The 24,583-nt window shown below is 36.4% G+C and overlaps 1 long non-coding RNA gene across 1 annotated transcript; it reads right to left on the bottom strand.

The window, feature by feature from the left end:
• Positions 1-3,286: 3,286 nt before the first annotated feature.
• LOC140850068 (uncharacterized) lies at positions 3,287-20,431 on the bottom strand. The gene is made up of 3 exons (XR_012132809.1): positions 20,394-20,431; positions 13,412-13,463; positions 3,287-3,540 (listed from the first exon to the last, which is right to left on the bottom strand). It is a non-coding gene; the product is annotated as an uncharacterized lncRNA (long non-coding RNA).
• Between the last annotated feature and the right edge of the window lie 4,152 nt (positions 20,432-24,583).

Below are 24,583 nucleotides of genomic sequence, written 5' to 3'. Positions count from 1 at the left end.
TATGCCCTGTGGCTTCTATGCCCAGCACTTGTCTCGAGGTATCTTTACCACCTGGAGGAATTATGATACTCGGTAAATTCGATATGAGGCACAAATTCTATTTAAGGGTTGTAATTAGGAAGGAAGAAGAAAAGCTATAGAGGTAGCATATGGAAGAAAACATGGGAGGATTGATTATTTCTTTGACATATCTTCTTGTAGAGTACCTTAAGCATGTATAGGTTTTAAACTACCAACTAATTTGCACTCACATATTAACATAATAGGAATACGGTGACATAAACAAAGCAAATCTATAATTACCATCTATCTCCAGTGAAGCCAAGAAAACCATTTAGATACCCTAGGCATTTGTGAAAATTTGTCTATGATATGATGGATATTGTCCAACTGTACTTGAACAGTCTGAGAGAAATCAGACAAATTAAAGCAGCCCATTTCTGGGATCTGTTCACATCCCATATGTTCTTTTAACTGCAGATAGTCTATAGTCATAAGATTTTGGAGTGCTACAACTTGCACCCCTCCCAACTCCTGGTTGAGTTCCAACAGTACAGATCCGGTCAAATTCGTTGTCTCACTGTATGCACATGCCAGCCTAGACATCTCCCTCCTCATTCCAATGGCAAGTCCAGGAAACGGTGGGGTGGATGCAGCCACAACCACAGCATCGCCCAAATCCCTGTGGAGGCTTTTTGATGATCATCCCCCGGCATAAGTCCTCCGGAGAGTGCTGATGCCGGAAGCTCCTCCTCATATCGTATCTTAGTTCATATTGTGGGTAGCCAAGCTAGGCCTTGATCTTCTGCATAGAAACAAACAGACCCCTTGCCCACACTTTGACATGCCCTCTATACCACTGTGCAGAACTCACTGGAGGTCAGTGGGTGCAGGATATTTTTATATCCCTATAAATACTCTTGAATTTTGTTTGTGGATGTGTTAAATTACAGTTTTGTTCTTGCTTTATCATTTGTTTGGCCAGCCTAGAGCAGTGTTTGGTCTATATCTAATTATTCACATTACTGAGGAAGTACCTTCTGATTATTTTTCCCAGTGCTCCACTAATTATGAGTTTTTCCGGTCTGGCTGGTAGAAATAGGCACTCTTCCTGGCCCCAGGTGAGCTCCAACTACTGTTCCCTCTGATCCTGTCACGTTCTTTACCTGGCCTCAGGCAGTTTCTCTATAAGCATGAGCTGATCAGTAGCCAGGGGACACTTAAGAGGGAAACTACATGTCTCTGGAGTTCTTTCTCTGTGCTCTCTGTCCTCTGGCATCTGCCCTCTGTACTCTAGCCACTGTAGGGTCCCCAGACTCTCAACTCTGTCTCCTTAACACAGGGAGTCAGTCAGCTGCACTGCACTTAGGTTCCCACTTCCTGCACTGAAACATGGCAACACTTTCAAGGTAGTAAGCTTGTATTATAATTGTAGAGCTCACCTCATTTGTTCCCCATCTTTTAGAGATCACACCTTTTTTTGTCGGATGTTCAACTGTCTTAAAAAGTATTTTTTCACATATTTTTCCTATTTTTTTAATGCTGCTATTTCAGGCAGGAGGATAAATTTGCTGCCTATTCCTCCAACTTGGCTGGGAATGAGATTTGAAGCAGAATGATGTGATGGAGATGGAGAAATACCCGCTGCACAGGATGGAGAATGTTGGATAAGAGCAAGCCTAGAGGCAGGCAGAGACATGAAGAAGCTTTGCCACTGGTTAGGTGAGATATCCTAGCATGTAGTGGACTGTATCATCCTGATTTGCCAATTATTGTCCAAGAGGAATCATGATAGTCACCAGTGTGTAGAGAAGAGAGAACAGTGTGTGTGTGTGTGTATAAAGATTGATAGGTAGTACATAAAAATACAAAGAAAGGAGTCCACTTCCCAGCCCATCTTCAGCACAACATGGTGTAGGGAACCTCATAGTTTAACCTCTATGTTGCAAACATACATCAGAGCATTATTCTGCATGTTATCATTATATTTGCTCCCTCATCTGCTTGCTTACATACATCTGAGGGTCACCCTTCCCCAGAGCAATTTAAAAAATGAGCATTCAAAGAATGTTGGGGAAAATGTATAGAGAAGGAGTTTTTCATTCTCCAAAGATTAGATCCTATGGGTTTGGGAAATGGGCTTCACAGAATATGTGTATGTGGAGGAGGTGGGGAGAATTGTATGTATGTTGCTGTGTGTGACTCAGCCTGAGGAGGAAGCAGAGAAACAACGAAATTCCCAGGAGGGGGCTTAAGAATCAAAATCTTCTCTTGCTCTTACCAAGGAGTAAGTGTGAAGGAATTAATACTTACGCTGTCCTGGGACATGAAGCTCCACTGAACCATCTCCTATGGACAATATGCCAACCAATTGTCACTTCTGAGATCCCAGAACAGAGGAGGGTAGGAAATGTGGGCAACTTCTGTGGAAATGCAGTTGTAAAGAAAACACTTTGCCTCATATCAAAGCTGGAATTTACTAAAAACCAGCTGGGCCTTTGTCCACAAGCCACACTAACTCTCTGTTTCTCCTCCCTTGGTGATACTCTTTCTCTCTCCAAGACATGTCATAGCTTTCCTGACTTGTCCTATTGTCTTTGCTGTCAAAAAGTTGCTCACAGGAAGGAAACTAAATGATTGATGATGCAGTATCGTAACTAGACTACTACAGCAATACAGAAGAATAACTAATGAAAAAAATGAGGATCATCATTAAAAGACAGAATTAGGAAAACATAACAACCATAACTTTCTTTCTGCAGTTATCATAATTTACATTTGCTATTCCTTTGGAACAGATTCCGAGTTCTACATGCCTTGGTCTATGCCATCTTTCCACTGTAGTACAAGGTCTCATATAAATGTTCTCAGTAAATACTTACTGACAGAGACTATTGAAGAGTAATTGAAGAGAGGCGATTAAAATCTCTAAGCTCCGCTTTCCCTTCTAAAAAGTTAGTCTTTTAGCTACTTCAATGCAGTGTGTATTGAGAAACCTAATATTTGCACAGTACCTTAAAACATGAAACCTTGGTACCACATTCTGAAAAAACACTGCAGAAATCCTGTCTTATCAGCCTTCACTCCATTCCCTGCCCTAGAAGGCAGGGCTTTTAATATTATTAATGCTCACATGGTTAAAGAAAGGGGAAGCTACTTAAAACTGTGGCATCAGGCTGGTAGGAGTCTGTATACACAACTTGCAGATTCTTCACCCAAGAAGAATGTATATATATATATAGATGTGTGTATCATATTGGGTATAACGACAGAACCAAAGTCAGTCAAAGCATTTTGGCCATTTATTATCTACGCCATTTTCATAGCTCATAGCACCTCTGATAAGTCTGTAAGACCTGGCAACACCCATCCTAGCCCAGCACCCTCAGGGCCCTTGTCAAGTCTGTCCATATGCCCTTCACTGGGTCTGACCAGTGGGGCACCCATTCCAGCAGGCCGATGAACCGCAGCACCAAGGATGAGACTTCTCATGATGGGATGCCCAGTAGATTGTTGCATAAAGTTAACTTCTGAATCTTTCTGAGAAACAGTGGAAGATAACATCATTACTCTATTTTAGGCATTGCATTAAGCACTTCACAAACATTACTTATTTCCACAAAAACTGAGTTGGGTAGCTCAGAGAAATTGAAACTTGAAGTTTATCAGTATGTCCAGCATCATAAACCTACTAAGAGCAGAGTCTGGAGACTGAGTCTTTGGCCTCTGTGCCTCTCCAACTGGCAGGAATTCCTATCTAGGAACACACTTTTGGTTGTGATTCTATATTCCAGCCCTTTTCCATGCAAATCTCCTCACCTCCAGGTCAAACTTCTATTCAGTTGAATAGTAATTATCCTCACTAAGTATTAGACATTTCTCTTTTTTTAAGTTGGTGCTCTTTCCTCTACTAAATTAGAAATTCAAGAAAAAATTATAGGGTAAAGAATAGGATGAGATCAGATGTCAAAGTAATAACTTCTTTAACAATTCAGAAAACTAAAAAGGTCTGGTCAATTCAGTTTAAGAAGCATAGGTGAGTGCCTATCTCCAGCTGGATATGAATTGCAAAAATGCCTTTGCCTTTGGAAATCAGTTATCTTGTCTAAGAGTCTTTTACATCATAAAATACAGAACCAGGCACCACAAATTTCCTAGTTATTTTGTTATAGGTTAATAATTGACAATCTCAATTAACCAACTTCACTGAGTTAAACCATTTTCAACAATTCCTTTATAGAAAATGATTCTGAAAATAAGCAGTTTTCCACAGTATCAGAGAGCAATTTTGCTAGGAAGTATCCACTACCATTAATGGAATATATATAACTCAATTTTACTGCTGTTAAAAGGTTATCTGAAAGGTCTTAGTAACGTTATTTCCCTTCAAAGAAATTGTTTTCGTCAAAAATAACAAGTTAAAGAACTCAAAAATGATCTCCTTTAATTTGTATTCATTGTTTTTAATCTCCTTTAACTGTAGAAACTGACAAGTGGGATAATTAAAGACACAGACTCCCTTTCAAGAAGGGATAGTTTCCACTTAAGTATCTTCTAATCAACTATAGGTGGTAAGTGTATTCTTTCTGAAGAACAGAAGGCAGCGCCATCGAAGCTTTACCACGGACTCTTTCAGTGACAAACGATCTCCAGCGGTGGTTTGTCAAGCGAACTGCGGCATAATGAGAGTGACAGCATAAGAATTTAGCCTTGAACCTAGCGGACTCTGCCAGGTCTCTGTTAGGAAGTCATTTGTTAGCCACCCCTAAGCATCCCCGCCCTCTGTGTGGGTCCAATCGACTGCTGATGTCTCAAGTTGTAGGTGGCTTCTTTGGTTAATTCAGATTCAGCATGGGTATCTCTGCTCTTTTTTGAAACTATTTGGGTAAACAGATCAGGATATTGAATAAGGGAGAAAGTAAACACTGAGCAACCTTCAGTGATAACTTGATTTCCATTCCCAAACACACAGCCATAGACTTACTCTTAAAATAAAAGACAGGCTAATCTTCACTGCACTTCCCTTAGGAAAACGACCACCTGACACTAGTTGGAGAAGTGATAAATCTCCAAAGTTTTAAAAGTAACAAATCAGGATTTTTTTTTAAAGCATGGCTTTTCCTATTGCAGGTACACTGAAAATCAGTACCACGGTGTGCAGGGTTATTAACCAAGTGCATCTAACTGCCAGAAGTTGAAATCATACCTCACTCTCTGCAGCCAGCAGGATTTCCCTGTGAGCGTTTTAAGTGCAGACAGAATGGAGATGCACAGCCAGCTTCTCCACACGGGATAAGGAAAGGGCTGTGCGGAGGCAGAGTGCACGATGTCACTGCTTTAGGAAATGATCTCTAGCTCTAGTTCTCTGTTGAATCAACACCTAACTTACAATGTAAAATCAAACACCTATGAATGAATTAGATGCTTACAGAACAAAAACACTGGAGATTAATGAGCAATATCAGTGATAAAGAACTCCAAAGTATTATGAGGGGCAGTTTATAAGTTTGTGATATGGGGAGGGAAATAAATTTATATGATGTATGATAATGAAATGCAGTACGTATATATTGCGGTACTCAGTTTTGCTGTACACAATTCAACCCCAAAATGCAGCTAACATGTGTTTCTTTCTCACATCTCTACAGTAGCCTGGGGTATCTCTGCTTCTGGCCACAGTCCGCAGTGGGCCCAGAGTGGAGGGGTACAGTTACCTGAAGCATCTTCTCCTGGCAGCGGTCAGAAGCTCCTAGATGGGTGGTATGGGTGAGAGATGCCTCTTAAGGCTTTGCCTTGTGAATGGCATGCCATCACTCCTTCCCACGTTCCTCTGGCCACAGCAAGTGCCCGGGCTAAACCCAGCTCCAAGGGGACAGGGATGCCTGCCCCGCCATAGAGATGGGAAAGGAGAATGACTACTTGCTGAACAATGAGTTCATCTGACACATTTTTCCCTTCCCCCTTCATGAATTAGAAAATGTCAATACTTGGAAAGACAAAAAATAAAAACCACCGTCTAACCCATCATCCAAAGATCATCAGTGTGAATCCTTAGTGTATATCTTTCCTTTTATTTATGAGCACAGAGTGGAGTGAGTGGTGGGAAGTGGGGGAAGGGACACCAGGAAAAGAAAAGGGGGATAGACTGGGGCCATTTCCATATGTAACAGGACATTAAATCACACTGCCTGTGTTTTATGCCTACCTCACTTTCAGTAGCTATATAGTGGTGGGTGTACAATTAGTCTCCCTGAGCCTCAGTTTTAATTATAGACACATCTCTGAAGGTCAAAATCACAGTGATATATCACCAAAAAATATTTTTAGTCACTTTTAATTAAGTCCCATTGCAAACTGGCAAAAGCAAAGTATTGGAAGCCACCTGCCATGAAAAATGATTTGTTGCCCTATCAGTACAGCCCAATTTAATAAGATTAAATTCTTTTTATCTTATGTTTTAAATGTATTTTTATCAATACTTTAATATTGTGGAATTAACTTCTTAAATTTATGGTGAAGATCTGCCCTACAACCTAATCAACAAAGTATTCCCCCAAGCTAATCATATTTACAATCTGTCAGAAAAATTTTGCCTTTATGTTTCAATTCAAACAAGTATATTAACACACTTCTCAAGTGCTATCATAAAAAGCCTTAAGGAAATAAATTATATATAAAGTGATGACCATAAGCAGTCATTTGGATTAAAATGATGTCAATCACAAATAATTAATGTGTTATGATAATATATCAGTAAACTGTTTCTTATTCCTTAATTTGTAATAGTTTAGTGAAATATTTAGCTACAACTGTAAGTTCTTTATAAAGGAGGGAGGATAATGTAAGACTTGGTAATCCTTCAGTACATATGAGAGTTTCTCAGTTGGCTATTGATAAAATATTATTGTGAGACCACCAAACCATAGTATCAATGTCCTATGACAATAAACATTTATTTCTAGTGTTAGTTGATCTAGGCTAGCTGGGACTAGAGGCTCTTTTCCTCTTAGCTAGGTTCCTAATTTGCCTGGGAGCCAGCTGATCAAGGCCTGCCTCAGAGGGGTGGCTCAGCCTTTTTGCACGGGTCCCCCAACTGTTTTTCTAAGATGAGTATGTTAGCCTGGGCATGTCCTTCACAAGGTGATGGCAAGTGTTTCTAAACACTTACGCCTCTTGTGGCTTAGGCAAGAAATTGGCATATTGTTTCCCATTGTATTGGCTAAACCAGGTCACAAGGTCAAACTTAGAAATAGGAAGTCATGCTGGGTCATTGGGAGAGCATGGCTAAGGACATACACACAAGGAGGAATGGAGAATGGAGGTCAGTAATTCAGTCTACCACTGCATAGGTAATGAACTTTGGACTACAGCGTTTGGAAATCACTAAATGTGAATCAAATATAAATATCAGACATAATTCAATTGAGTTCACTGGCTACCATGATCAAACATTACCTATATGCTAAATAAAAGGTGAAAGAGAAAAGCCTATATGGCTAAGATCTAATCAACCCGGCAGCTGACACGTAGTTTTATTTTTTGTTACTAGGACATAGAAAATATTAAACATTTTATAACATGAAATAAAATCAGGATCACCAGTAATTGGTATAAATATTTCCTTTTACCTTACAAAACGGTTCTAAGTATCTTACTGAATAAGGTGTGCCAATTTGAAATAAATTATGTTAAGGTTTACCACTGAATTTTAATCAATATACACTGAAAACATTAGGTGACCTGAAAAAACATTCCAGATACACTTAAAAGAATCAACATCACTCACCTACACTACTTAGGTTCTTTGAAAGCTATTTTCTTTCCAACTAAATAACATGTCTCAAATATGGATTTTTTTTTAAGTTAGAAAATTTGTTTACATTTAAGTAAGTGCTATTTTTATACTTATTTCTTGCTGACAGCCACTCTGCTTTGGTCAAAGCACCTTCTGTCTCAATAGTGATGTATCCTTTGATACTGGTGGGAAATAGGAAGCAAGTTCTTAAATACATGTCTGCACATACCCCAGTCTACCACATAAATAAATGCTGAGCACCCCAGCGTGGCTCAAAATACCTGTTTCTTACAGAGCCACATGTGACATGGGGATGGACTGGATATACTGTGACTCTAAAGGGTAGATTAAAAATTACCAGGCGTGTCTCTACCCCTTTTACGTTCTTTACTCAAATTAATTTTGTGTACTTTTTCTTTCCTAAATGAATTTTGGGGTTATTTTATCAAGTTTTAGCAACATCATTTAAGATTTGGCTTGAACTATGTTTAAATGTGTAGATTAAACTGAGAAGATATCACAACATGGCCATATTGTTTGCCTATACAGGATTATGACATTCATGTTTCATTCATTAAAGAGTCATTAGTATTCATTTATATTGTTGTATTATAGATTATGTTAATGTTCATAAACTAAAACATGCCTTCTTCTAGTAAGTCCTTCACATTTCTTTTTTGGGTTATTATTTAATACATCTATTTCTACTCTTGGGAATCAAAATTGTTTTTAATTATAATTATTAATTTTTTTTAAATAGGAAAGAATCTCAACACTTATTTTCTGGGTTGTTAGTATTTAAATGGATGACTTCAGGACTTTTACATTTAGGGAACTTTAATATTTAATAAAGTAAATATTAATTTAACTATACTTTTGAAATGCATGTATAAGTTTTATCTTTATTTAATTCTTTAGGTACTTTCAAACGAAATTCAAACTCTTAAAATTATCCATTGCTAAATTTGCAGTATCTATCATTTGCAAAGTCTGTGCTTAGTACTTATTATTGTTGGTTATAATGGATTTCAAAGATCTAAGCCTATTCTGTAAGTAAGGTATGTAGGTACAATTAAATATGTTTGGTTGGCTGCTGTCTCTTTGACATATAATTCCTTTGCACGTCCTTGTAAAGATATTTTTAGCAACTCACAGGAAGAAAAAAATATTCTGAATAAGCTTTGGTTAGAAATTTCCAAGGAATACAAGAAAAATCTTAAGATTCTGTTCTTCTCCTTTGAATATTTCTCTTCTACAAGCACAATAAAATATGTGTCATGGGAATGTATTTTGATGTACCTGGAAAAGAAAATTAGATTTATAACCTCTGGTTAGAATAGGGAAAATTTATATATTTGATGTACGTAAGAGTATACTGGTGATTAAAGCTACTGTCATACAGAGATAGAAAACAATTTGCTTCAATTTTCTTACAGAAAAGTATGTGTTGTTTTAAATTATATTTAGTTCAAAGATTGATGGAATCAGTACTTGTTCAAAAAGTATTGTCAATCCTTCTCTGAAGTCAACCCCAGTAGTACAACAAAAGGAAGTAAAACCCATTACCAGTGTCATTAGCAGTCACCTTGCCCAGTGCCTGCTGAAAACTGATGGCCAAAATAGAGAATGACTCCTTTAATTTGCTCACATTCATCTTGAAAGTCAGAAGAATGAATGGACTATTTTCAAAAGATGGAAATAGGCGATCTGTCTTTGCTCATGCTGGACAAAATATCTCTGCCCATCAGCCCTTATACAAAAAGTAAACAGCAATGAAGGGAGAGTCAGACATGGGAAAAACAACCATACTGGGGGAGGGGAGAAAAGATAAAAAATTTTACTTAAAGGATGACAGAATATTAGATAGAATTTTAAAAAGGAGGAATTGTGGCAAGACTGAGAATGAAAGTCAAACAAAACAATAAAAGAAGAATGGAATACACAGATACGTTGCAATGAACCAGAGACAAATATAATCAGGGTACAAAAGAGAATCTGTGTAATTCAAACAAAGAAATAGGGTGTTATTCCAGTTTAAAATTCTGAACTTCTGATGTTATTGGATTATAGCCCACAGAGTAACATAAATATCCATGAGCCCAAACTGATATAAACTGAAGAAACAAATCAGTGAGAAGGCACAGCTTTTCCTGATGAGGAATCCCAATGAATATGAATAAATGTAGAAATAATAGGGGGAAACCAAAGTAGCACTTTGCAAACACCATAATAATAATTGTTGCAGGCATGATCCACCAATGGATGCTAAAATTAATGAGTGAAACCAAGGAGGAATTGAATATGTGCAAGCCTCAAATAATTTCCCAAGATATTTATTAATTACAAATGGGAATAGAGTAACTTACTGCAGAGAAACTCAAGCCCACAGAAAGAACCTTAGCCAAGTGATCACTAGTAATGTCACTAGTTACCACTATTGATATTATGTACTCTCTGACATGCACTGAGAAGTACACAAAATCACTTCTGTGGTCTTTTTAAACATATATGACCTCATGAAAACAACATCAGACAAAACCAAATAAGAGATAGCCCATAAATAACCGACCAAAACTCTTCGAATGTGTGAAGGTCCTAAAGGACAAAGACTGAAGAATGGTCACAGCTTAAGGAGACAGGACAATTAGATACCATGTGGAATGTTGGGCCTGATCTGGACAAGAAAAAGGTCATTAGAGGAAAACCTGGTGAAATTTGAATACTGTCTATTTTAATTAATAGTAGTGTTACCAATGTTAATTTCCTGGATTTGACAGTTTTACTGTTGTCATGTGAGATGTTAACATTAGGGGGCGCTGGGTAGATGGAAACTATTATTTTGCATCTTTTCTGTAAATCTGAAGTTATTTCAAAAAAAAGTTTAAAAAATTCTAGGTTTAAGCAAAAATTTTAGGGAAGACATCTGTTATAGGAATGATACACTTGTGTTTGGTTTTTGCTGTTTTTTGATCTATCAAGTGGCATTTTTTCTTAAGTATCTGCATTCTCTAGAAGGAGTGACTATGGCCCCTTTCCCTCAAGGATAATTACAGGGCACTGGAGTTCTCAACTCCAGCCAAGGTTCTGGATTCCAGGCTTGGCAATATGACAAGGACATCAAAATAGCAGCAACCTCCTGGCGACTCTGTTAACTTGGGCAATCGTGCAACCAGTCACAATCATAATAGACTCATGTGAGGGTATTTACCTATTCTGGTATGAGGTAAGTGTGGATCCCTTTGTGGTGAGGGTAAGGAGAGGGAATAACCCCTAAATTTACTTAAATTCCCATCAAATGGCTCAATAGAGATTTGAATCAAGTTTAATTTGATTTAAAGAAAATAATAGTACATTTCTTGCTTCTTTAAGTTGTGGATTAAGATTTATATTCACTACCACTCCTAAATCTTCTGTGAATTATTAAATGAAGAAAACCGTGATTAAGAAATACCCTATTTTGTTTGAAATAACATATGAAGCAGAAGTTCTGTGACTTGAAATGATAATATTTATAGATCCCTCTGCTTCAACTTCAGAAAAATCCCTATTATTGATCATTTGGCTCAAGTACCTATAAAATATGGTTTCTCCACTCGTTTTTCATTCTTCTTTTGAGATTTGGAAGAATTAGCAATTTTCATAATGAAGTTGCCAATTCTGTAACTGTGAGGCTTAAATCGGTGTACTTTATGGCACCAGATTCAGAGGAGACACCTGACAAGCTGGACAAACATGGCACACGAAACATTTCAGTAACCACTTTCTCTGCTTAGCAACCAGATGAATATCTTCCCCTTGTTTGGTTTAGACAGGCAAGCAAACTGTTAATTTACAGAGGACTTTGATTTTTCACTTCATTCTACTAAAGTTCAGAAAAGAAGTTTCCAGGGTTACACTCCATCACGGCCAATTTCTTTTTCTCCATGGTGTGTTGAGTGCATTTCAGTGAGGAAAGAAGAATTTGATAGACGGCTTATCCAGAAAATAAATAACACAATGTTTGCCAACTGCTGCTGTCTTTTATCCCTGGGTAACCTGGATTTGCATTAGAATCCAGCCACAATTTAACAGCATAATTTATCATGCTTCCAAAAGACCTGCTTTTTTTTTTAATTCCTTGTACTGATCACCCAAGTTCATTCTTATTACTACATTAGCGATTTAGATGCTTCTATTTTCCCCTTGAAATTGTCAGTTTAAGAATTTATAGTTGTACCTAAAAGTAAATATTCTTTGATTCAGCAGAAATAATTTATAATGGCATTATTTCTGATTCACATGCCTTTCCCTGGGCTTTGGAGGCAGACAAACTTTGATTCTCCCATCAGTATGTACAGGTTGCACTAACTCGAAAATGAGGATTTACACATTTGTCCTCTGGTCTTTAAAATGTGATAGCAACACTTTAAGTTAGAACATAGGTTGTCAATGACTTAAAAGGAAAAGATTGAAGACCTAGCCACAACACTTTCTGGTTAAGTAAAGTATGTTAATACTTATAAGATAGTTTGACCATTTCAGAATGAAAACACCTATTGTAGAGTAATAACATTAAAAGTTTGATTTATCTAACTCTTTTTCCTCAGATTCCATGATCTCCAGATCACTCTATGATTTCCATATTGGCCTATCTTCAGTGCTTTATTTACTCATTCAACATACAGAACTAAACCTACAGGAGACAATGTTGTGATTCTGCTGTATTTCCACACCTCATGACTGTGAATTCTCCCGGTAAATAAATAAAATGGATACTATAACTCCGGGGGGAAAATCCTGGGGCAAAATACCTTTGAAACTGAAACCAGTCAAAGGGAGAAATAAAGTGGGAGAAATAAAGCAGGAGAAACTTTATTGCTTACAAGCAGTTGTCCACTTCTTCTCTCCCATGTCTCTCGAGACCCAGCTGTAGAAGAAGGGACCCTGCCCAACCTCTTGGGTCCAGATAAGCCCTCTCTCACCCTTGTAATTACTTATTGATATGGAGATGGACTACTTCTCTCCACCCCTTGGCAATCTCTATTGATATGGAGTGCACTAAGGCCAGGCGAGAGATTCTGAAAATAATTGCAATTTTACTCACAGAAAACAATTATTTTTTTCCAAAGTGCTTTAGAATAGGGAGTATTATAGTGACATTTCCAGAATGTATATATGGCTGTATCTATGCTTGTTTATTAATAATTTGGCTTTCTGGAGTGAAATTTCCTCAGTGAAATGTGGATCTGATCTGCCCACCTCTGGGTACTAAAAGAGGAAGTCTTTAGGGTCTTCAAAGCAAGGACTGAGCCCCAGCCATCCTTACCTTAAATAATAATGCTGTACTACCTCTAAGTTTATTCTTTTACTGATTTGTATAGAATAATATCTCTATGTTACTAACTAGCTTTGTGATTTTAGGCAAGCTACCTACCTAGCCTTCTTTAAGCCAGTTTTCCCTAATCCTAAATGAAACTAATAATTTGTACCTTGTAGAGATGTTGTTTGGATTAGTTAAATTATTTAGAAATGGTATAGCACATTCCTTTGGGTACATAATAAATATTTAAAAAGTGGTACTAAAATTAAAATATAATGAGTTCAATATAATTAATGTTCTTATTAAAAATCTATTACCTTTCGCAGCCTTCGAGGTGAGGACAAATCCAGGAACACAACCTTAAAAAATCTGCGTTAAAAGATCATGAGTACATTTTATTTGCTTATAGAAGCCATATTCCTCAAACCTAACACTGAACACAACATTACTGGTCCAATCCCATCACAAAGGAATCTCTACTAGAACTTCACCTGGATTCTTAAAAACCTCTTAGTGATTGAGAACAGATGTCATTCTTTGTGCTAATTTAGGTAAACCTATCCATAAAGCTGAAATGTGTGTCTTTGTAATATCTGTCCTTTGATTCTATTTTCCTCTAAATAACAAATGATACAAATAATTCCTCCTCAAAAACTCCAATCATATCTCTGTTAGTATTTTTTTCCAGGGGACGTACCCCACATTACCTCAAACATTTCTAATATTTCATAATTTCTAAGTTCTTTACCATCTTTTAAATGTAAGATGAAGCGTTTCCACATGAATACAATATTCCATATACAGTCTGACCACAGAAGTGAACAATGACTCTGGGACTCTTGCTCTCTTTGATCCAAATGCTGCCCTCCTATTCTTACAGTTTAACGTCACATTAATATTTGTTACCTTCTGTTAGCATCCAATCACAATTTTTTTTTTCACACTGACATTATAGACAACCATGGTCTTTTTACAATAACTGCTATCAGAGTAGATCTGAATATGGTGTTTTTAACCCTAACTACAAACCTCCATAACTACCTTAAATATCACCTCCTTGATTTGTTTTCATCTAATATATTTACTCCTTTTAGATATATTCAGATATAGGTGTGATACTCATTATTTATCAAACAATTCACAATATATTAAACAGAATAGGGAAGTTGATCTGATAACCACCAAGCTGTATAATGGGCTTGACTTTAAAGAATTTATTCATAATTCTCCAGGTAGAAATTTGAAGAGACATAGAACATGAAATATTCTTATACTGAGACATATTTTCTTATACATAGTTCATTTGATATAAAAGATTCTATAGAACACATAGAATAATGATTAAAGAAAACTTACACTTAATTCACTAATGGTTCAAAACAAAATAGTTGATGCATCCATGGTCTAGATTCAGAAGTTTATCAGGAAATAGTTTCATTTACAAAATTTCAGTATGTAATCAGATAATAAATAACATCTGCATTTTAAAGTTTTACTCACTGCAGTTTATGAAATCTTATAATCCTATTAAAATTTCAGCCTGCAAAACTTAATTGACATCATTTCATAATTTTTGTAACTATAAGATTTTTCTTTTTGAGGCAGAGTTTTCCATTCAAATGAGACAATGCAGTTTATTAAGCACCTAGTAATGGCCATTTATAGTGAACCGGGGCTTTCAAAGACAGTTCCATGTTATTTAATTTTTAGAATTTTGTATTAATGCTTTCTTAGACAAACTGTTATCATTAGGACTTTGATGAAATATATTCCTGACAGTTAGGCAAGTACAATAAGAAAAAGAAGTTACCTCTCTCAATTTATGGAAACATATAACTACCGGTGAGACAAACCAGCAGGTATCTGAAACTGTCTCCATGTTTTATTATTTTCAAAACATCTAATGCAATTAAATATTACCAACTGTTTAAACAAGTGAGGAAAATGGACAGTATAATTTTGTATTTGATTCCACTCCAACAGCCCCCCAAAATATTGATTAGTCAGTTTTCAATTAAATAATAGAGTTTAAACATAGCATAGTAATAAAAGTCTGTTTATTACTAAATTATTACTAAATGGTCACTAAGCTTTATTCCATGCAATAATTCTAAGTATAGGTTGTTATACTATAAAATGAATACAAGTTCTTCCCCAAACACATGAAGGGGTCTTCATTTTAAAAAATTAAATTTCAAGCAAATGGTGTACTACAGTGAGCTCCTTCTCTATCCTCAGTCTTGTTATCATTCTGATGAGCAGACTTCCCCATTCCTAGATCAAAATCCAAATACACCTTCTCTGTACACTAGCTGCTTACTCAAGAGAACACCCTGGTCCTGTCATTATTGAGAACTGCTCCTCTCATATCTCATCTAGTTCAGTATATTTTTTAGGACCTTTACCTATTTAACTAGATGTACCCCAAAAAAGAAGTGTTAAAAAAAAAAGCTGGAGGAGGACAATGTTATTTGTGGTGACTTTACAATACGGGGCTCCATAGCCCGCTGGGATTGAAAGGAGCCATACCTGGTCTGGTGGCGTCAGACAGCAGAGGTGACAGTCCTGGCAAGAGGCCCAGGCCACACTGAACCACACTGAATACAACATGGTGAAGTCCAGAGTCCCAAGGGCAGGAACTAGACCTTTCTTTCTATTTTATTCTGTGCCAAGTTCTTAGTCATGGCTGAAAAAATTTTTAATTTAAATTAGAAAGCCCATGTGTGTAGTGAGGCCATGTTATGCTTGGTATGAGGTAAAATGCTAGAAAACAGAAGAACTATTCAAATATGAAAAATAAAATAGTAAAATATCATTTAAAAGCTGTAAAAAGAAAAAAGGAAAGGAAGATCAAAATGAATTCTCTGCTCAACAGGAAAATGGGTCAATTGCTGAAAGTTGTAGAAAGAAAAACAACATACTGAAATGTTTACATGGAGGTAATGAAGTTCTAATTCTGAAATTAAATGTCTTTGACTGAAGTCAAGTAAAAAATGTATTTATATATAAGGCACTGTGTTAGCTGCAGTGAATGGACAAAAAAGAGCAATGCCCAGTTCCAAGAATATACAGACGAGCAATAGAGACAACACAAGAGAACAGGATATATGATTCTTCATGGCCCAGACCTTCAGCAACTCTGTGCTCTCTCCTCACAGTCTCTGTTAAGTATCTTTTCTTTGTGGCCAACATCCACTTAAGGTCTTGGTGTCAGGACCTCAGATACCCTCTTTACTAAGTCTAACCAAACTTCCAAGTGTCTCTGACTTCCTGTTGTCACTTGGCCCATCACCCTCACCTCACAACCCTTGATCAAGTTCAGCAACCTGAAGAAAAAATTTAGGTCTTGTGGGTTGTGAAACATTTGCAAGCCCTCTTTAAGGAACAGAACACAATTTATGAATACAAAAGTAATTTCTCTGGATCACAACAAATTGCCAATCCTGAAAATCTATCCAAAAGCTAACCCTAGCATAAAATACATTCAAGAAACATTTTTGTTAAACTACTAAATAAACTTTTTAAATAATTTTTTTCTATATTTATAGCTGCAAAACACTGACTACTTGATCCTAATTCAATGACTTTGTGACTTCATTTTCTGTAGATATAATAGAATAATTTAGCCTTTCCTCTGACAAGGTTGGCAGAAATTTTTTTTTTAATTTACTGATAGTCTAAAACTGTTTCTCTCAGCTTTACACTTCATTATTGCTGATGTTGAAAAAATGTAGGATTGTTTTCAAATTTGGGAAATCTTTTATAAACGGTCTTTTATGCATATGCTATTAGTTTTCTTGCACTATGATTAATCTGAAAGACATTGTGAACCAAAAACACTTAACAAGGTAATCTGTTGTCAATGTTACCATGCCAGGAGGATAAATGGGTGCACTGTGTGTGTGCTAAGATTGTTCCTGGAACCACCAGGAAGCCTATAACTGATTATACATGCAGAGAACCATAAGCTACTATAAATATATTCCAGTAAACTCAAATGAAAGTATCTATGAATGAATTTCACTTTTCTAATATTCCAACACTATTCAACAAAAGCAGAAGTATGATAAAGGTGAAGTGAGATTTGAAAGCAACAACTCTTTTAATCCAGTATGGTTAGCCTGTGTCACTTTTGCAAATTTTGTAGAGTATACGAACATATGATCACATCAAAAGAGTCCTTCCCCAAGGCATCAGAACAGGAAGTCTCTCACTGGTCAATTACCCTCTGGATCATCTCTTTTGAACATGTCTCATCCATTCTCAAGACTGTCCTGTGGTTAACTGTATGCCTTTCTCTCTCTTTTTCTGTCTTTCTCTGCCTCCCTCTCTCCCTTTCTCCCTTCTTCTCTCTACTCTCACAATCTTTTTATGTTTGCCTAGTAACTGCAGATCTACTATAAATCTCAAGTCCTGGGAGTCATCCTTGATTTCCTCCTTTTCTTCACCCTCCAGTGCAATAAATCACCAAGTCCTTTAGGCTCTGAATCCTGTATATCTCTCAACTCCCTCCCTCCGTCACTGCCACCAGTATCATAACTTGGGCAATACTCCTCTATCATCAGGACTCCTACAACGGCTTCCTAACTGGTGTTTCTGTCTGCAGGACAGTCCTCAAACCCATTCTCCACCCAATTTGAAGAGTAATTTATTCAGAATTCCATTCTGGCCGTATCATTCCTCTGCTAAAAGCACTTCAATAACCCTCACTGCCCACAGAGATGCCCAGTCCCTTTGCCGGCATACTGTTTCAGTCTTGTTTCCACTCTCAGCTCACACTCTATAATCCAAAAACACCTCAAACAATGTATGTAATTCTCTGCACTCACTGCTCCATGAGGTTAGAATTCAGCATTCCCCACTATCTGAAACACTTCTATACCTCCAATTCCACACTCAGTTTTAAAAACTCAGCTTAGATGTCAGCTTAGATTTTTCTGGGACCCAAATACTGAAAAGTTTCTCCCCACTGGCCTCCTTTACTGTTTCATGGGTAATGCCATTACTAAACCTACAACATAAATTTTTGTCTCTCCCACTAATTTGTAACATCCTGGAGGCAAGAGACTTGGTCTCATACATCTTTGTCTCTCTATGGCATAATACAGTGCCCCCAAAATGAAAGGTACTCAATGAATTTGAATTAATGAAAAGCAAAATGTGATGTTCAATAGTACAGGTGAAATCAGAGTGCTGAAGAAGTTCAAGAGGGTGAAAAATGAATTGTGAATGGTGTCAAGATCCAAGAAATGGATCTTAAGATTTAGCATGGCCCTGTGGTATAAGATGAAGGGGGTTCATTTCAGGAGTGTGATTTATAAGTCATGAGCAAAAATTCAAAAGCTTCACTTGCAAGAATGCATCCAAAAGTAAACTAAGGAAGGATTTCATGGTAAAATAAATGAGAACAAAATATTCTTTAAGTGCTGACATGGATGACAGATCTCAAAGAATAATCAAGAGGACCTAATTAGCTGAGCAAAAGGATATCTTTGTGGCTGAAAAGAAACATTATCTTTTGCATTCATGGAGGACACATAAGAATACCAAAATGCAAAAAAGCTTTCTAGAAGAAAGGATTTTTTTAATGTGAATAAAAATATTGTAAATATGAGTAGTACTGGTTATATTTTTGTGTTGGTAAATAGACGTATGAATAGAAACATTTATGTGTAAATGACTAAAAACAATAGTACTAAAGATGAAGACATTAGGGCCTGGGATATGTTGATCAATCACCAACATTTTGATTGAAAAAGAGAACCACTGCTCTTTTAATTACTGTGGAAGATAAAAACTGAAGCAGAAAATAAGATTCTTTACCTTAAAAAGTCCAAAATCTTAATGAAGTAGATATGTATAAAAAAATAGAACACTAAATAACAGATTCTAACAAATAAAATATAAAAGTATGATTAAAAAAGTATAACCCAAAGAAGACTTAAGTTGACTTAGATATGAACATTAGGTGGAAGGAAGGCGCTCTAAGTAAAAATACTGCCCTTAACAGAGGCATGACGTTCTTTAGGAAGAACAGTTCCCATCCTAGAATAATCCGACCGTGGGTCCCTGTACTCAGGGAGATGTGTCCTGACTGCCCTAAGAGGCCTTGCTTGAAACCTGCGGTCCCTGTGCAGCGTGAAGGGTTGTCTTCCTCACTAGCCTTGGATTTCACCTCCATTTATCACCTGAAAGGGGACAGTTGTGTGTGGCTGTTTTTCGTTCATTCAGGCCTGGCACACGACATGTAGTCAGAGTGTTGCTGGGAGTTTTACTCTTGAAACTAGGAGGAAAGATGGAAAGTAACATTGCGGCTTTCTAAAAAGCCCACAGCAGCACATCCAGAATAACCAAGAGATGAGAAATAGATAATATACTTTGAAGGAAATGACTTGTGTTTCTGTTGAAAGGCTCTTCTGCATGACCTGGGTACAAATGCCCTGGAGAAGCGGAGAAAGACCCCAAAGAGATCAACAGGAATTGCAGCCCCCAAAGGTTAATTCACACAGAAGGGCCAGAAAACATCATTATTTTGTAATGTCAGTTCCTATTAACTCATAAACTGAATAATGTCAAAATGTAGCATAATCAAATGAAAATGCAAAACTTGAAATTATTTAAATGTGTCCCCAATTCTAAGTCATTCTACAATCTCTCAGTCATCATGTTACTCTCAAGGGGCTTTCTACCTCTTTCTTTCAAAACTCTCAAAAAATACATATCCATTTCAAAGCATTTTGTAAGAAAGCAAAAAAAATGATTCTTTGCCCCCACTTAATATATGGAGAATCTGAATCACAAGGAAGTAAATGCTTTATCCAGCCACAGTAAAAGGTCACCAGATGAAGCAAAGACAATTTCAGGGTCTGACTTCCGTCACTAGATTATAAAGTTCATGTAATAGAAAAAGAGAACAGGAAATCTCCACAACAAGCATACACTATGTTTAATCCTAACTGAAGCTCCATTATAATCAAAAGCTCATTCTTTGCTCTAAACCCGATTTCTCATCCACTTTGGGATGTACCAGCTTTAAAGAAATATGGAGATTGATAATAAATATATTTTTTTCCAAAAGTAAATAATTCCTAAACTTTTGGAGCTACAGTATGCCCTTTCACTGACTTTTATGACACTCCATAGTTTATTAAAGTCCTACAGAGATTTTTTTTAAAGTTATGTGTCACTTTTTTTTGCTAGGATTCTAGGATTAAGCAAAAAATTACAGTTTAAATTATTTTCCCCAGGGCACAATAATATATTTATTAATTAATTTGCTTTATTTCTTATCTTCCTTACCTCCTCCTAACCACTTCTGTTTTGCTGTTATTCTTGTCCCCAATTCCCTGAAACTACAATTGTAAACAGTTTATTTTTAGCTTTGAAGCAGACTGGTGTCAGCTGTGTTTTATGTGACAGGCAGCACTGTGGAGTGGTTAACTGCACACACTCTGGAGTCAGACAGCCTAAGTTTGATTTCCTGTTTTCCCCACTGATTAACTAGGTAACATTAGCAGGTCTTGCCTGAGATCTTTGTTTGCCTCAGTCTTCTGATCTATAAAATGGATATAATAATAATATCAACTTCACAGAATTGTGTTTAAGAATAAATCCATAAAATACAGGAAGCCCTTTGAGCAGTGCCTAGCATGTTATTCATTGTGTAAATGTTAGCAATTACAGTTTTCATTCCCCTAGTCCATCACCATGCTAAGTGGTTAGGACCTGATCAGAAGTTCAAAGCTGCTTAGGGTCATCATATATTTTCATGTCATTCACAGAATGATGCCCTACCAGATTCGAACCCAGAAAAGTTTTAGATCTTGACACGCAGATTCTCTGGCAACCAGTTGTTTGTGCATGATCTTGGCTTGTCTGAAGACCCCTTGTTGATTGTGCATCTGGACACAGTGGGCCAACATTGTATGATGTACAAGGTGTCACTAAAGCCTGCAGGGGATCCTTCGGTCATAGGAAAATGACAGGTCCCATTGTTCTTGTGGGGGAGCAGAGAGAGACCAAATGACAACTCTTTGAGTGAGTAACAATCCTAATTTGGATTCTGCCTTGGGAAGGAACTTCCCTAAGCTACATATAATCAAGTAAAACTGTATTATCAGTAAGTAATACTGTATATAATATAGTAAATAGTACACCCCCATCTCTGCCAGAACTCTCATCTCTTCTCTATGATAATAAGCAAAACATTCTGCATAAGGCACATACATCAGGGTTAAAGGTCTATGTTACCCCACTGGTTATCTGGTTTAGCTGCTTCAAAATTTCTTCTAGATCACTGCTTTAAAATATTTCTCAGACCACCTTAGAAAGTAACATTTTTTTTTTTATCATTCTGTACTCACCAATGTGCTACATAGAACAAAACAAAACCAAATTGTTCTTGTATTGGAACAACATTGTTGCCACTGATGAAATGCCAGACAGGGATTATATGAAGATTCTATCATCCATGCAAAACATAGGTTTTCTTTGTTTTGTTTTGTTTTTAAAGGCAATATCTTTATCATATTCAAAACAACCTAATAACAGTTTCTTATGCATATAAAACAATGTAAATCACAGTGATATATGAAACTTACTCTGTTGTCAAGCATTTTTCTATTCATAAAAACAAAGTAACAAAAATGTCCACAAACATTGTATACCATCTTACAAAGGAACCCTCTCCCAGTATCACCTGTCCTTGGTGAGCTCTAACCAGGACACAGTATCCTGTACTGTTTCATAAACAGGGCAGAAATTCTACCCCATTCAAACTTGTATCCTCAGGAGGAAGCACCTGGAATAATGCTTAATGCTTATGAAATAAACAAGTGAATAAATATCTATGTGTAATATACAGATGTATTTAGTACCATTGCTCTATTTCTCCTGAAAAAAAAATCATTCAAATATATTTTGATTATTCAAGGTTATACAGAACCTACTCCTTCAATCAGATCACAGCAAAGCAGAATCATTTGTCTTAAGTCTATAATCAATTCTCATTTCAAAGAAATACAAAAATAATACCCAAGGTAAAATACAGCAAGAAAGATAGTATTAAAATATGCTGCAAGTTAGCTTGTGACTTTAAAAAAATGTTGCTTTGTCATGAGTCAGAAGCATTTTAGCTTCTTTAATAAAATGCCTTGAAACATTTTGACTAATGTAGAAGTTTCCAGTGAACAGTGATCTCATAAATGCTCTGGTTTAGATGAAAGATAAAAACACAACAACAAGAACCACAGGATGAATTATCTCAATCTATAACATATACCGATTTAAAAAAAAGCTTGTACCAGGAACTTGTTTGACCTGAGGAGATAATCGTTATTTCTAACAACTCCCTTTATCCTGTTTCAAAAAACTATTCTGAATTGTTAAAACCAAATAAACATTTTAGTATGTGTTGCTGAAGTGAGCACAAAACCAAATAAACATTTAAATGCTTCAATTAAAACAATAATGATAACTGAAATATAATGTACAAAGAACCATTTTAAATTGTTATCTCTCATCTCAAGAAAATGTGTGAACAGAATGAGTAAAAAAAGGAGAGGGAAGGACAAGGAATCTGTAAATTGTAACTTCCATATGCTGACAAAGGTTGAATTAATTCGTAACAATCTGCTGAAATTTTTTAAAGGTTTTTGTTTAAAGTTATAGTACGAAGTGTTTTCCAATTTTTAACAACTGCCACTAGTGGCCTGGACCGCATTTTGACTTTTGGAAACTGGTTCATGTTCAATCATGTCAAAACAAATGTTATTCTAATCCTCCTAAACTATGAGAAGATTGGTGGTGTGCTTCAAGATATAAGAAAGAAAGACGGGGAGAATGATGGTCAAGTTACTCTTCACCTTCATCCACAGCAGTGTTCTCGGTGTTGACTGCATACTGGAATCACTTTAAGAGTTTTAAATATTACTGATGATTATCATCCTCCAAATTCTCATTTAATTGATCTGGGTGTGGCCTGAACATAAAAACTTTTAAGTTCTCTCAAGTATTTCTAATGTGCAACCAATTCTGAGAACCAATGGCCAAAAGGAAGTAGGAAGAAAGATGTAAGGAGTGGCTAATATAAAAAACATTCTTTTAAAAGAAAACTCAAATTAATTAAATTCTTTGGTCTCTTTTACCTCTTCAGAGGCCAGAATCTTCGCTTATTATGCTCATTTTGGGCTTACAACAATGGAGAGGCTTATACTAAAAGCAAGGTTTCTGTGCCTAATTAAAATGATCTATCCAGTTGTATTTAATTCAACTTAATAAATGCTCACTAAAAACCTATTATCTGGAAAGGCCTGACCTAATGTTGTAGGACATTCAGTGATGAATAAGATCTGATCCATTTGCTCAAATAGTGTACAGACAGGTGGAATGTTAGGTAAGTCAACTAGAGTAAAGATACTGCAAATTAGTCAGACCTGGTAAAGAAGCTTAATGGCTTCTCGAATAGCAAATGAACATCCCGTAAGTTCTGACACCAGAGGTACAAAATCAGTTGTAAAAACATTAGCCCATACACATATAACACGCTATCCAACTGAGCTAAGAAAGCGGGGGAACAACCATCAACTGATGCATGAGAGTCACACATTGTTGCCAAACCAGGAGACAGGGCTTGGGGGAGGGGGGATCTTGTTACCAAGCATAGGATTTGAGATCTGAAATAGTTTAAAGCCTTAACATTCTCCAGGCTTACCTGTGAAACTGCTTCCTAGGTGCCAATTTTATTTTTAAATTCAAATTAAGAGCATTATTATACATATTCAATTGAATGAGTTGTTTTAAATTTGCCTAGAACTGGCTCAGTATCTTAGTATGCATTATTTTCTGATTTGTAACCAGACATATAGTGTGAGTGTGTGTGTGCATGCATGTGTTTACATACGTGTTTATGTGTCAGTTAGCATGTATAATACACATACACACACATATATATATATACAGTTTGTGTGTATATATAAATACATACATATAGTATAGTTTGTATAGATAGTTTACACATAGTCACAATGGCACATATAACTGATCAGTGGTCCCATGGGTCTAAGTGTGCAGGTGTGGAAATGCAGGATTATCAAGGGACACTAGTAAACTTCTGGAGAGATGGGGCGTTTATGGTCTTGGCTTTAATGATGCTATCACAGTTATGTACATCAATTTATTGTATGTGTTACAATGTGCAGTTTATTTTATATCTATTATACCTCAATAAAACTGTTTTTAAAAATCAGGAAAAAAACCAACTGTGCTTTCTTATTCATTATCATGAAACTCTCATCTGACATCATAGAGATATTCCCTTCAATTAACTTTTACATATAATATTTCAGTCTATTTTGGGGTATGTACTGGTGTGTGAATGGAGGGTTTAAGGACATAACGTTATTTTATTTGATATGAAAATCAATCTTGCCAGTCCCATTTTTTAAAAAGTAGCCCAATTTCCCCCATTGATTTGCCATGCCTCCTCGGTC

Source organism: Manis javanica, chromosome 6, assembly GCF_040802235.1.
Source record: "Manis javanica isolate MJ-LG chromosome 6, MJ_LKY, whole genome shotgun sequence".
Lineage (NCBI taxonomy): Eukaryota > Metazoa > Chordata > Mammalia > Pholidota > Manidae > Manis > Manis javanica.
The sequence above is the reverse complement of the archived record's forward strand: the minus strand, read 5'-3'. Positions and strand labels throughout refer to the sequence as shown.